The following is a 16369-nucleotide window of genomic DNA, read 5'->3' on the forward strand; positions in this document are numbered from 1 at the left end:
TAAGTTGAAATCAATATCTTAAATACATTATTCTTCCGGTTAATAAACATTAGCTAATAGTGTGAGAATTTCCTGCCTATTTATTAAATTTGTTTACCCCAGGTGACTTGGTAATCATTTCTGCTGAACAGAAAAAGAAACAAGTTAGAGGTCACCCAGCCTGGTTCCTGCGGTAGCCCGTCTTGGCCCCATCTGGAGCACTGAGGCTGTGAAGAGATCAACACGTAGAGTCAAGACTGATGCAAGAGAGATGTGTGTTACCTCTCGTGCTGTTCATTAAAAAACATTCTGTTGGCACTTGCCAAAAAATATATTGGTTCCTGAGCAGGACTGATTTTTTCTTTCCTAGATCTGAGATCAAGATGCTGCTATTGAGAGTGAAGTACGAGCCAGTCAAAGAAGGCATTCAGGAAAATTCTGATTCCTTTTCTTCACCTCTTGGTTCACTCTTTCTTTAGGTCTCTATTATTTGTTGCTCTTTCAAGTGGTTAAAATGGCTTTTACTTTTTTCTTGTCTCTCTAGTCAGAAATTCTTATTTGTAATCTTTTCTAAACTCCAAATTAGTGAAACTTTCTGAGTCATTCCTATGGTCTGAATGTTTGTGTCTCCCCAAATTCATATGTTGAAAACCTAACGCCCAAAGATGAGGGTATTAGGAGGTGGGGTCTTTGGGAGGTGCTTGGGTCATGCAGGTGAAACTCCTGTGAAGGGGATAGTGCTCTCATAAGAATCCTCAGCAAGCTCCCTTGCTACTTCTGCCATGTGAGGACACATGAGAGTCTGTGATCCGAAAGAGAGCCCTCACCAACCATGCTGGCTCTTTTATCTCCAACTTCCAGTTTCCAGAACTCTAGAAATAAACTTCTGTTGTTTATAAGCTACCCAATCTGTGATATTTTGTTATAGCAGCTTGAACTAAGACAGTCACCACAATACTGGTGATTATGATTAGAAAATAACATAAGTCTGTTTCTACCCTCTTACTAATGCCAGGCACTGGGCTTATGGTATTATATGTATGATGGAATTATATCCTGAAGTATTAATTAATCTAGTTAATTCTCTAATTCTCTATCCCTCTTTTCTTGCACTTGTACCCCAAGGGCTATTTTCCCTCCATCTATCTTACACTAAAGGAAAAAGAAAAATTGAAAGAAACAGCCAACCTAAGGGGAAGAAAATGATTTTCTTTTCAGAGACAGGCTTTAAATCTTAAAATTTGTATGGAAACACAAAAGACCCTGAATAGCCAAAGCAATCCTGAGAAAGAAAAACAAAGTTGGAGAAATCAGGCTCCCTAACTTCAGACTACGCTACAAAGCTACAGTAAGCAAAACAGTATGGTACTGGTACAGAAACATAGATCAATGGAGCATGATAGAAAGCCCATGAACCTACGGTCAATTAATCTATGACAAAGGAGGCAACCTATGAAGCATAAACCCATGAACCTATGGTCAATTAATCTATGACAAAGGAGGCAAGAATGTACAATGGAGAAAAGACAGTGTCATCAATAAGTGGTGCTGGGAAAACTGGACAGCTACATGTCAAAGAAAGAAATTAGAACATTCTCTAACACCATACAAAAAATAAACTCAAAATAGATTAGAGACCTAAATGTAAGACCGGACACTATAAAACTCTTAGAGGTGGGGCTTCCCTGATGGCGCAGTGGTTGAGAGTCTGCCTGCCGATGCAGGGGATACAGGTTCATGCCCCAGTCCGGTAAGATCCCACATGCCGTGGAGCAGCTGGGCCTGTGAGCCATGGCTGCTGACCCTGCGCGTCTGGAGCCTGTGCTCCACAACGGGAGAGGCCACAGCAGTGAGAGGCCCGCGTACAACAACAACAACAAAAAAAACTCTTAGAAGAAAACACAGGCAGAACACTCTTTGACATACATTGCAGCAATATCTTTTTTGATCCACCTTCTAGAGTAATGAAAATAAAAACAAAAATAAAATGGGACCTAATTAAAAGCTTTTGCGCAGCAAAGGAAACCATAAACAAAATGAAAAGACGCAGGATGGGAGAAAATATTTTCAAACAAAGCAATGACAAAGGATTAAACTGCAAAATATACAAATAGCTCATGCAGCTCAATATCAAAAAAACAAACAATCCAATCAAAAAATGGGCGGAAGATAGAAATAGACATTTCTCCAAAGAAGACATACAGATGGCCAAAAAGCACATGAAAAAATGCTCAACACTGCTAATTATTAGAGAAATGCAAATCAAATCAAAACTACAATGAGCATCACCTCACACCAGTCAGAATGGCCATCATCAAAATTCTATAAACAATAAATTCTGGAGAGCATGTAGAGAAAAGGGAACCCTTCTATACAGTTGGTGGGAATGTAAATTGGTCGCCACTATGGAGAACAGTATGGAGGTTCCTTAAAAAACTAAAAATAGAACTACCATATTATCCAGCAATCCCACTACTGGGCATATACCCATAGAAAACCATAATTTGAAAAGTACATGCACCCCAATGTTCACTGCAGCACTGTTTGCAATAGCCAAGACATGGAAGCAACCTAAATGTCCATCAACTGATGAATGGATAAAGATGTGGTATATATATGCAATGGAATATTACTCAGCCATAAAAAATGAAATAATACCATTTGTAGCAACATGGATGGACCTAGAGATGATCATACTAAGTGGAGTAAGTCAGACAAAGACAAATATCATATCACTTATATGTGGAATCTAAAAAAAATGATACAAATGAACTTATTTACAAAACAGAAACAGATGCACAGACTTTGAAAACAAACTTATGGTTACCAAAAGGGAAATGTGTTGATAAATTAGGAGTTTGGGATTAACATATACACACTACTATATATAAAATAGATAATCAGCAAGGACCTATTATATAGCACAGGGAACTCTACTCAGTATTCTACAATAACCTATATGGGAAAAGAATCTGAAAAAGAATGGATATATGTATATGTATAACTGAATCACTTTGCTATACACCTGAAACTAACACAACATTGTAAATCAACTATAATATAAAATAAAAATTAAATTAAACAATAAATAAATAAAATAGGCCTGTCGAAATGAGAGGAAAAAATGATATGACATCTAAAACCTAAAGGAGAGACTGGACGGTTTGGAGAGTCATCCAAGATGGAACTGTAGTGGGTCATGAATCCCCCACCAACCTGGTCTTCCACAGTTCAAAGTTTATAAGCTCCCCCTTGAAGACATGGTAGGAAATTTGAGCATCCTGATAGAAATATGGCTGAAGAAAAAAACCTCACTCCTGGCCAAAGCAGTGCTAAATTAAACCAGTGAGGTATGTCCTTGTGAGCATAGCTGACATTAGACCCACTATGATTACATACAGGTTAAGAAGCTGAGATTAAATAACTTGTGCAAGATCGCTATCCAGTTAGTTTTGGAGCTGGGATAGAAGCCCATGTACTCTGGCATCAGAACTTTCGTTTATCATATTATTTTACTGCTTCCAGATATCTACTGCAAAATAATTTACGATAAGGATTTATCAATACAGTGATGTTTCATTGCCTCTAAAAAGTATCCATATGCTTAGAGAACAATGTTGGGCTTTATTTTTTACTCTATTATGTACTTATTTTCTTCATAGAGAGATCTAGATTAAGGGCATTTCTGACAATGAAAAATAACTCGCCAATTCCTATGCAGCCTGGGCTTTAGAACCATATCAATATCACTTGCAGGTGTTCACGTTTCAGGTTTGAGGGAAACCTAATACAATTTAGATAAATGGGTTTTTAATTAACAAAAACTGAAGTCCAGCCCAAGGGAGAGTACTTCAACTTTAGAATTAGCTGTATAATGAATCTAGTTTTTAAAATGTCAGCCATGCCCACCTGCCTGCCTTTCTTATAACTGTGCTATGGTTTCCAAGGAGCCGTCTATGAATCTGGCCATCAGCAATCTCCTGGTATCAATTGCTGAAGTAAAATTTGCATAAGAACAAAGTAACTTTATTTTATATAATCAAATCAAGTTACTTTGTCTTTCCTTTAGCATAAAATCCATGTTACAGGATTGAGCCTCAAACATTATGGCACCTAAGAATTCGAGAGTATGCCATGTGCAACCTACCCCCAACTTCTGCCTTTCCTCTCCATTATACATTCTCACACAAAAAACTTAACCTATAAAAGAAAAAAATTGGTAAGTTGGTCTTTAATAAAATTAAAAACTTTTCCACAAAACATAATATTAAGAAAATGAAAAACAAGACACAGTCTGTAAGAAAATATTTGCAAAACACATATATGATAAAGGACATATCCAAAATACACAGAGAATTGTTAAAATACAAAAAGAAGTTAAATCAGTAAATAATGAGCACAAGAGCTGAACAAATACCTCATCAGAGAAGATATAGTGATAGCAAGTAAGTATATGAAAAGATGCTCAATATCATGTGTCATTAGGGAAATGCAAATTAAAACTACAATGAGATACCACTATATACATGTGAGAATCGTTAAAATCCAAACAGAGACATTCACAAATGCTGGTGAGAACATTAAACAACAAGAACTCTTATTCATTACTGGAGGGAATGCAAAATGATACAGCTACTTTGGAAAACAGTTTGGCAGTTTCTTACAAAGCTGAACATAATCTTAATATGTGATTCAGCCATCAAGCTCTTAGATATTTACCCAAATGACTTAAAAACGTATGTCCACATAAAAACCCACACACACATTTTTTTTATAGCAGCTTCAATCATAATTACCAAAGATTGGAAGCAACCAAGATGTCCCTTAATAGGTAAATGGTTAGACAAGCTCTTTTACATCCATACAATGGAGTACTATTCAACAATTAAAAGAAGCAATGAAGGACCAAGCCATACAAACACATGGATTCATCTCAAATGCATATTGCTAAATGAAAGAAGCCAGTCTGAGAAGTCTACATACATATGCTTCCCATTATAGGACATTCTGGAAAGGGCAAAACTATAGAGACAATAAGCAGATCAGTGACTTCCAGGGGGTTCAGTGGTAGCAGGGGAAGGATGAATCTTTGAAGTACAGAGGATGGGAATTCTGAGAAGGCAAAACTGTTCACTATGATACTGCAATGATGGACAAATGAAGCTATGTATTTGTTAGAACCCACAGAAATTTACAGCACAGAGTGAACCTTTATGTATGCAAATTAAAAAAAAATAATTTAAAAGATTTAAAAGGATACCACAGGATAGAATGCAGAGTGTGGCCAAAATTATCTAAATCTATCAAACAACCTCACTGAGGGGGATGGAGTAAAAGGTGCTGATTGAAGTAATTCTGGAAATGGGGGGAGTCTGTATGACTAAAGGCAAAAGAAATTGCTTATAAGCACTGTTCCCTAGTTGATAAAACTGTTTCACACAGCAGAACTTGTTAACAATCCTCATAATGCTTTACATGTACAGCTGTCCCTCCCTGTCCATGGGGGACTTGGTTCCAAGAACCCCTACGGATACCAAAATCTGTGAATGCTTTAGTCCCTTATATAAAATGGCATAGTATTTGCATATAACCTATGGACAACCTCCTGTATACTTTAAATCATCTCTGTATTACTTGTAATACTTGATACAATGTAAACACTATGTAAATAGGTATAAATACAATGTAAATGCTATATAAATAGTTGCTGGCACATGGCAATTTCAAGTTTTGGGTTTTTGGAAATTTCTGGAATCTTTTTTCAAGTATTTTCACCTGAGAAATATTTTGAATTCATGGGTGTGAATCCCGTGGATATGGAGGGCCAACTGTCTACTGGAATTGAACATTTAAATTAATGAATGGCATACAGTGGGAACCAGGTCTCTCATTGTTCGAGTGGGAGATAACAGATAAGCAAGGGGAAGATGCTAGAAGAATCCATGGAGTAATGGGCTCAAGTTTGCTACATCTGTGTTAATTCATATTCAGCTTAATATAGATATAGGTGATGACATACAGAAACACAGATATATGTACATACACAGGCTTAGTACATACATCCATGTATTTTCTTGGTCTGTCAGCCTAAAGGGCTTAGAATCAACAACATGCTAGTAGCTATAACCACATCGCCCAGACCTTGGTGTTACCATTGTCCTATACAAAGAACCAGTTGCTCCTTAACAGAATGTCTGATTCTGGGCTAAGGGCAGAAAATAGATAAGATTAGCCTGGGGCATTTTGCAGTGCCAGAAAGGAAGGAAATGCTTAGCAAAACAAGCAAGCAAATGAACAAATGCAGCAAAAACAAAAAGACAATGTAAGAGTGTGCCAAAAAGGCACAGAAACCAACTAAAATGGCTTGCAAAGGCTGAAGTTGGAAGAATTTGAGCAACATAATAAAGTAATATTATGTTTAATTCAAAGTATAATATATTTATGAGTTCTTGTTGATATAACTAAATGATAGAATAAACAGAGGAACATGGACAAATCTCCTGTGCAGAAGAATTCTAAATATTTTATGCAGGTATTTCAACCTCAGATAGGTAGTGAATAACCTCCCACTTATTAAGTATGGGTTGCACACAGCAACTTCCTTTCATAGAGCACAGTATAGAAAGGGAGAGAAAAAAAGGAACTTTTCAGAGGAGAAATCTGACAATCACTATCTTAGGCAGGTGATGAAGGTCAACATCTAGTGACAGGTCATGTTGATGGTATATACTCTTGATATGATGTGATGCTGGCACTTCCTCCCTATAACCCATGACCCAGTCTAATCATGAGAAAAATATCAGACAAATCCTAGTTGATGGGCATTCTGCAAAATACCTGACCAGTATTGACCAGTATTCTTCAAAACTGTCAAGGTTATCAAAACTCAGAAAACTCTGAGAAACGGTCACAGCTAAGGAAACAAGACATCTAAATGTAATGTGGAATCCTAGATGGAGTCCTGGAACAGAAAAAGGGGAATAAGCAAAAACTAAGGAAATCTGAGTAAACTGGCAAATTTAAGGTCTTAATAATAGGGGAAACTGGATGTGAAGTATGTGGGAAATCTCTGTATGACCTCCACAGTCTTTCTGTAAATCTAAAGCTATTCTAAAATTTTAAAAAATTATTTTAGAAAGTACATGTCCTAAGTACATAGCTCAGTGAATTTAAACTTTTGTACATCCAGCTCCCAGATCACTATCAGTGCCACCAAAGCCCCTTCATCCTCCCCAGACCCCCATCCTCAGGCACTATTGCCCCTCCACCAAGGGCAAGGACAATCCTGAGCTCTAAAACATAGATTTGTTGTGCTCGGCACTGAACTTAACATGTAGATGGAATCACACAATAGGAAGAAGATTCTTTTTTAAAAGTCAAATTGGCTCAAGCCACTTGAGGCTTCTATAGGAACGTATTTCCCTTGATTATGTGCATTTATCGGTATAAAATTAAGGTGCTTGTCAGCAGTTGGGACAGCCTGGTATTCGACTTGATATAATTTAAGCTATTTGGAAATGAATTAATTAGGGAGAATGGAAGAATAAAATATATGAAATGTTGTCTTCTTTTCTTTGTAAGATTCCTTTTCCCTAAACTTTTTGATTATACAGAGCTTGCATTCTCTAAAATGTTTCAACTTTTTCTGGTTAACAGTTAATACAACAAATGTTGCTTACCAGGTTTTCAGATCATAACTAATGCCACTTGTATTTTCAATGATTCACTCCCTTCTTTCCATACAGTCTAAAATCTAGGAGTCTTACTCTCCTGTGTAATGACTCTATGAAGTCTCCTTCTTGATTTGTCGTAACTACCAGTTTGACAAATCTTTAGGACATAGAGTGTTATTTAAATTTAGTCCTCATACAGCTTGTCATATAATTAATCATCGAACAAGATTTTAAAATGCAGATTCTAGGCCCACTCAACCCTACTGAATCAGACTCTTTGGCTTTAAAGACTCCAGGTCTGTAATTGTGTAATATCACCATGTAATTCTTTTGTCCACATAAGTTTGAGGACCACTTCCCTGCTATCAGACATGGCATAACTTGGTGAATTTCTTCACAGTATTTTTTTTTAAATGCTATTCACAACCATTTTAAATGAGTATGTATGTGTGTGTGTATAATTTCAAAATGTATACACTATAACTCAGATTCATAGAATCTGTCATTTTCTAGTACTCATTTCATCTTGCTGTTCAACACTTGCTGTTTAGCTTATCCATTGCTTCTGGTTTAAAATTGTGTTTTTCATCTGTACAAAGCCTCTTTTGAAAAACTACCCAATCTTTCCATGAGTTAATGTTAGGAAATTCTAGCATTTATCCACCTTGCCCTTTCTTTCGGAGAATCTTTCACGTCATTATGGTGCCGTATTCCATGAAGGAATTTTTCATAGCCATTTCTAAGTCACCACATGATCATGGCCAGTTTTTTCAGGGACCAAAATGAAAGAGAAGTTTTAAAATTTCTCTTTCTACATAAGAGAGCAAAGAATATCTACTGTGACTCTCCTCCTCTCTCCCCTCCAAATACCAGAGTCCCTCACTTTAAAAATGAGTGGTAGAGATTCAGGCAGCTTTCATCTCATTAAATAAGACTATGTTGCTCTTTTTCCATTTTTGAAAAATCGTCCTGCCTGATAATAACTAATGCTTATTGAGTGCTTATTATGCTGGACTGTGTTCTAAGCATTTTTTTTTTTTAGCATTTAACATTTATAACAATTTTATGAGACTGGTCCTTTTATCATTTGCATTTTACTGAGGCACAGCGAGGTCAAGTAAGTTGCCCATGGTAGATAGCTAGTGGGCAGTCAGGCTGATATTCAAAGTGAGTCAGTCTGTCTCCAAAGCCCCATGTTTTTCCTACCATGCTAGACTTCTTCTCATTCATTCATTCAACAGAGATTTATTGAATACCACCTGCTATGGTCAGGTCACTAGGGATATAGCAACGCATGCAGAAGACAAGATCCTAGCTCACATAGACCTGGTCGGGGCAGAGAGAGACAAGGAAAGCTGATAATAAACAAATGAACATATAATTTAATGTCAGCATGTAAAAGGTGCTGTGAAAACAGTGGTCAAGTCTGGTTTCTTTAGATGTGGTTGTCAGGGAAGAATTATTCTAAGGAGGTAACACTGAGCTGGAACTGAAGATGATAAGGACGCAGACATACAACAAGGTAGAAGAGCACTCCAGATAGAGGGAAGTAGGGTGGAGACCCCTGAATGAGAAACAGGTGGAATGTTAGAGAGCAAAGGACTTGTGACTAGCACAGTAACCAAGACCGAGTATGGTACGAAAGTGGGATAGGCAAGTAAGGGTCAGAACACGCAGGGTTGTTTAGGTCAAGATAAGGAGGTGGATTTGTTCTAACATCCCCTGCTTTAAGCAGGGTGATGATATGATTTGATGTACATTTAGAAATATTTTGGTTGCTGTGTGTGGGAAATTAATTTTAACAAAGTCAAGTGGGAACAGGGAGAACTATACCTTATAATCCTTTAAAATGAAAACTGCTAACTTTGTGGAAATTTAGGGAAAGATCAACCAATAGATAAACAGGATGTTTTACAAGGAAGTCTCCCTCGCTACTGCAGAACATTATAAAGTAAAGACAAAGGGAAATGACGGGACTGCTTTCTATTTTAACATAATATTTTTCATTTTATATTAAACTGATGATTTGCTAAGTTATTATTTTCCTGATGTCATATAGATACAGCCTCAGGTGATCCTCCCAAGATGCCTTGGGCTTCATAAGTCCATAAAATTCCTGAAAGTTACCCGTAAATCTATGGCTATAATATTCCAGAAGAGAGGCCTCCAAAAACTCAGATTGGCACAGCTTGCATCTCCTTTGAGAATTTAATTTTAAATAGCCTGAATTTGATTTGTATCACTGACCAAATGTTTATGGGCACATTTCACAAGGAAGATACTTATCTGGTTTTGCAGACAACAGGCATATGTATTCTGCTATGTCATCTACTTTCAAGGAATTTAAAAGTTATGTCTTCATTCAAGAAATGACTGAAAGCCTATGATGTGGAAAACCCTGGGGTAGGCATCACGGCTATGCAGATGAATTGTACATAGTTTCCACTTTAAAGAATCTTACAGACAAGTACAAGGAGACATAATAAGAGCAACATAAAAGGCCTACTCTGATAGAGAAGAAAGAAGTGATTGTTTTCTATCGATTGTCAGGGAGAATGTCATACTCAAGGTATCCACCTGGAAACAGAGGCTGCAACTGTTGCAAGTAGGCAAAAATAATCCCAGGGAAGAAGAGTGGCAGATGAGGCAGAGTGAAATAGTTAAGGAGGAAAAGCTAAATCCAGACTACATTCTTGAATTGGTCACCACTGGTAAAAACTTGGCTTGATTCTACCTGGACCTTTTGTGGAGCCATGAAGGTTGTGCCCCAGAACTGCCTGCCTGAGGGACAAAAAAGATCAGAACTTAATAACAGCTATCCTCTCTCCACTGATCAATAGTTGTCCATTGGGACATTAACTCCCTAATACTTCCAGATTACACATGAGTAAGTGGCCAGATTGGTTCCCATAGATGTCCTTTATCAGAGAAGCTTGGGACAGAAAGTAAAAAATAACTGTTACAGCTAAGGGAAGGTGCTATCAGGTCATACCTGTGTGAAGCTGGTTGCTAAGGCAATGACTGAAGTAAAAGGTAGGCTAAGAGAATGTAAGAGTATGGGAAAATGGAGCAAGATATTCTTAATACAGAAAACTTTCACATGAGGTAGGCTTTGAGCTAGAACTCAAAGATGTATCAGGATTTTATATACAAAGATTAAGAAGATGTAGTAAGATGGGGAAATAATTTAGAAATGTATTTCAGGCAGAGAAAATCTGGTGAACAAATATACAGATTCGGGAGAGCAGAGAGTATACTTATAAAGGGATTATGACAGATAAAAGTGGATGTATCTCTTGGGTTGAAGAGCGAAAGATCTTCAGTAGTCGACCCTGGAATGGACCACCATTGTCCAGTGCATGAAGGTCATTGGCTTAGTCCAATCACATGTTAACCCCTGGGTCCAGGACAGGACTATGAAAATCAGATGCATTATTATGGCAGAAGAGTAGTTCCCTGTAGGAAGGTGTTGTGGTTTACAATATAACCACAAATTATGTGATTTTCTTCCCTTCAAGAGGTAGAGTTTAATCTTCCCTTCCCCCTTAAGTGAGGGCTGGACTTAATAACCTGCTTCTGACAAATAGCATGTGGTGAAAGTGATAGAGCTATTGATAACTAATACAGAAATCATACTGAACAGACTGAAAAACATGTATGACCAGTATAGGTTACAAGGGCCAAATTTAGGGTGAAGGTGATGGATAAAGAAAATACAGACATATGAGAAACTAAGGAGACTAGATTTCTATAAGAGCAGTATCAAAGAAATGTAGACAATTAATAGATGGACTTTAATAAAATCCTTCTGCACATCAAAAAACTGAGTGTTAAAATTTGTTTATTTTCACTGTATCATTAGTGTATCATCCCAGAGTCACATGTTCTCAAGAATAACTCATGTTACATAGAGACTCAATTCCAGATTTGGCCTGAGAAATGTATAGATAATAGGGAAGTGATAAGATGTGAGCCCTGCTTGCTTGGTTTTCTTAATTCAAAAGAAGTTAGTGGAAAGTCCAGAAGAAATTGGTAGATAATAGATTCCAAATTCAAATAAATTCCACCCTAATCCTACAATTTCCTTTTTCAATGTAATGAATCTAATATTTTGACATATTTTAAGGCATTTTTTTTTCTTTTTCTGTAATGTGTTCAGGATTGTCTCGCTAGTCTGTCAGAAGCAAGGTGTCCCTTTGGATTTGTATGTGGAGACTAAGAGTTGACATATCAGGAATACAAAGAGAATAAAAGAATTAATGGCTGTACTCAGTTTGTGATGTTTAAAATAGTATTTTGATGAAGAACAATTATCTAGATATCTAAGCTTTTTTTAAAGAGATATGAATCTTCTAAATTCTTTTAGTACATGAAGAAATAAACCTTATAGACTCCAGCCATAGATTTTCTTTCATATTGCAGAGAAGACATTCCATCTGCCTATGATGATTAGGTCATAAGTCTTATTCTCCTAAGGTAGATAAGATAAAGCAGTTTCAGGGTCAAAACTTCTTTCTTCTATTCCCACTCAGTACCAAAACTTTAAGCTGAGGGTTTTGAGAAACATCCATACTTGTAGGTTAGAGCTGGGAAACACTGTGACAAGTGGCATAATTCCATGGGAACTGTGTCATTGAGGCTACAAACCCCTGGGAAAATTCTCTGGATCCAATGTGGTATAAACGTGGCTCCGAGGTGGTGGCCAGAGGTAGGTAGACATTCACGTTCATTCCTCTAGGCCTTTACTTGTCAGAGGCTCTGGGAGTCCCTGCATCCCCTGTGAGGGAGGCAGATGTGATAAGAGGGACAGTAGGTAGTTTGTAAAGCCTGCAGGTCCATGATGGAGCTACTGCAGATAGGAACGTGAAGACCCAGGACAGATATCTGCAGCCAGAGTCTTCAGCAGTGGCTGCCAGCACATGACACAGGGAGCAAAATACTGTCAGTCACACCTCACCAGACCAGAGAGCTGACGAGTCCAAGGCCCTCCAGAGCCAAGATCCTGGAGGACACAAAGGATTCCATGTGGGTCTCAGCCTGAATCTCTTTTGCTGACAAGAGATTGCCTAAGTCATTGCCCTCTCTCGAAAGGGAAGAGATAGAAATCTGGAAATAAATATTTGTATTCCGAAGACATGAATTACTTAAAGAGTGGTTTAACATTATTAACTCAAGTTAAGAATACTGAATTGGGTAAATTTAGTTTTCTTTCTTTCAGCTGCCTCGTGGGAGTAGAGGCCTCTGAGGGAAAACAGATCACAGAGAGAGAAATCAGGGTTGACATGCTCTTTATGCCTCTGAACTGCAGTGGAAGTGAACATGTGTTTCTGCTGAATTTATCTACTTGTGAGTGTGATGAGGTACCAAACTCTTCTAATTCCAGGAAGCCACAGATAAAAATCTGTTTATCTGTTTCAGTTACATTATTTTGTAATAGAGTGAGAATAGGCAACATGGGCACAATATAATTTTTGAACCTAGATCCTACTACTATCATTATGTAGACATGACCTTGTGAGTTTTCAGACTTGCTGACTGTATTGTGATTTTCTATCATTTAGTGTGTCTATATTGCAGGAACAAAGAGGCTATCTCTCTTAATGGGAGGTGTCTGTATTTTTTTTCCAGTTTAAAGTATATTCTTATGAGTGAATAGCATTATTTACCACTCTCTGAATGCATATCCCCTAAAATAATTTAATTTTATGACAACAATTTCCATGCATTGAGGCATTTTGTATTTTCAGTTAGCTTGCATTTTCTGAGACATAGTTAAATCAGCTTTAATCTTTTCCTTTAGGTCCGTTTTTTCTTAGTTTTTGTAATAGCTATTAAAGGATTCCTTAGAAACAAATTAACTTTCCTAAGGCTGTGTATGTTCAGCCTATTAAAATTTACATCAAAAGTTTATAATGAAAACCACTCAGATCATTCAAAGATGAGGCATTGTTATAGAATTAAAATAACCCCTTAGTTCCTACTATTGTTTATTATGTGAACAGGGGCACTAGAGAGACAGGAAAAAAAAATAGGTGATTACGTCTATTAATGTCAGCTGCTTGATATTGGTTCCTCTCTCGCTCGTTCTTCAGTGAAATTAATCTACTTTCTTTTATTTACCAAATCTTTGAGGGAGCTTCCCTGATGGTGCGGTGGTTAAGAATCTGCCTGCCAATGCAGGGGACATGGGTTCGAGCCCTGATCCAGGAAGATCCCACATGCCACGGAGCAACTAAGCCCCTGCACCACAACTACTGAGCCTGCGCTCTAGAGCCCACAAGCCCTAACTACTGAGCCTGCGTGCTGCAACTACTGAAGCCCGCATGCCTAGAGCCTGTGCTCTGCAACAAGAGAAGCCACCACAATGAGAATCCCTCGTACAGAAACGAAGAGTAGCCCCCGCTCGCCGCAACTAGAGAAAGCTCGTGCGCAGCAACGGAAGACCCAACACAGCCAAAAATAAATTAAATAAATTTATGAAAAATAAAATCTTTGAAATTTGTAATGTTATTAGCATTGTTTCTTCTGAAACACAAGAACATTCTATCCCTATTATTTTTCCAGCATTCCACCCAACACTGCTCTGAATACAATTTTCCTGTTTTCAACCTCCCATTCATTTCTTCCTATTTAACCTTCTCCACATCAGCATTACTTTTACCTCTTTTCTGTTCCCCGCATCACTCCTCTTCTCATTCATTTGCTTTACCACTAAGCTGGAGCTGCACTGCTTGTTTTTTGTAGTAAGAACACTTACCACCAGATCTACCCTCTTAAAATTTTAAGTGTACAATACACTGTTGTAACCATAGGCACAGTGTTGTACAGAAGGTCTCTAGAGTAATCATCTTACAAAACTGAAACTTTGTACCCACTGAAAGCAACTCCCAGCTTCCGGCTCTCTCCAGCCACTGACACCACCATTCTACTCTCATCTATGTGTTTGACCATTTTAGATACCTCCTACAAGTTGCTAAGTGAAATAAGCCAGTCACAGAAGGACAAACTCTTTTCATTTTTTGAAAATGGCCTAGCAACCTACTGTACAATAAATGCTGAGACCAACTGGCATGATCTTACTCAATTTCTCCTCCCCACAACTTAAAAAAAAAAAAACAACCCTGCAAACTAAGTCTCCTTATCCCCTTTTCTTCCTAAGCCTTTTCCTTAAAATGCCCTTCACAGATTTTTCTATCAGCCATATCTATTTTGTCTTTGCATTAGCACCTTCTCCCACTCAACTTAGAACACTCTGACCTTTGCACTCAAAAAGAAAAAAATAATCCCTTTCAGTCTTGTAATACTCTCAAATGACTTCATACATGTCTTCTTCTCCCATTCAACTACTCAATCTAAACCCTTCACATTCAGTCTGCTCTCTCTGTCACACTAATAAACAATTTTGTTTATGAATTCCATAGCTTATGTTTTAAAATCCCTTTCTCTTTGATTGCTCTAAAATTAATTGTAGATATGTTTCATTATGCTTTGCTTTAAATTTTTTTCTTTCTCCCCTGTTATGTCAAATTGTGTCCCCTCAAAATTCATATATTGAGCCCTAAACCCCAAGTACCTCAATATGTGGCTATATTTGGAGATAGGTACCATTAAAGAGGTGATTAAGTTAAAATGAGGCTATTAGGGTAGTCCTAATCCAATTCAACCAATGTCCTTATAAGAAGAAGATATGAGGACACACAAAGAGACCCTAGAGATCCTTGTGCACAGAGAAAAGACCCTGAGGGACACAGTAAAAAGGCAGCCACCTGCAAACCAAGAGAGAGGCCTCAGAAGAATCCAAACCTGCTGACGTCATGATCTTGGACTTCCAGTCTCCAGAACAGTGAGAAAATAAGTTTCTGTTGTTTAAGCCACTCAGCCTATGTATTTTGTTATGGCATTCTAAGAATGCTGCATCCAATTGCAGTGTGGAGGGGTTTCCCCACACCACCACCAATTCTCTGACACCAGCAGGGTGTACGACTCAACTTAATTCTGACACTCTCTACCCAGAGATAGCACCATATTCTACAGGTTAAGGGCTCAGGCCTACAAGATTGCCTCCCTCCTCACTTCAGATGCCAGAGGCAAACCCAGCTTGTTACTTCTGATCCACTTAGAGACTGGAGATTTCCGGGACCTCCCCCTGGTGTTTGATTAATCTGCTGCAGTGGCTCACAGGACTCAGAGAAACATTTTACTTACTAGGTCATCAGTTTATTATGAAAGGATGTAACTCACGAACAGCCAGATGGAAGAGATGCAGAGGGCAATGTACAGGAAGAGGGCCTGAACTTTCATACCCTCTCTGAGGGTGCCACTCTCTGAAGCTCCATGTGTTCACCAAGCAGCTAGCTCTCCAAAATCTCTCCTTTGGGGATTTTATGAAGGTTCATTACATAGGCAATAATCATGAAATCATTGGCCATTGATGATTAAACTCAATCTCCAGCAGCACCCCGCACCCCACCCCATCCCCAGGTCAGGGGGTGGAGCTGAAAGTTCCAGTCCTCTAATCACTTGGTTGGTTCTCCTGGCAACCAACCCCCTTCCTTAGATGTATTCCAAAGTCACCTCATTATCATACCAAAAGACACCTTTATCTCTATCACCACTTAGGAAATTACAAGGGTTTTGGGGGCTCTGTGCCAGGAATGGGTCAAAGACCAAATACACATTTCTTACTATAAATCACAGTACCACATAGCCCTAGCAAG

The sequence above is a fragment of the Delphinapterus leucas genome, chromosome 12, assembly GCF_059928025.1.
Source record: "Delphinapterus leucas isolate spDelLeu-1000000601 "Yukka" chromosome 12, BTC_Dleu_Yukka2, whole genome shotgun sequence".
Taxonomy (NCBI): Eukaryota; Metazoa; Chordata; class Mammalia; order Artiodactyla; family Monodontidae; genus Delphinapterus; species Delphinapterus leucas.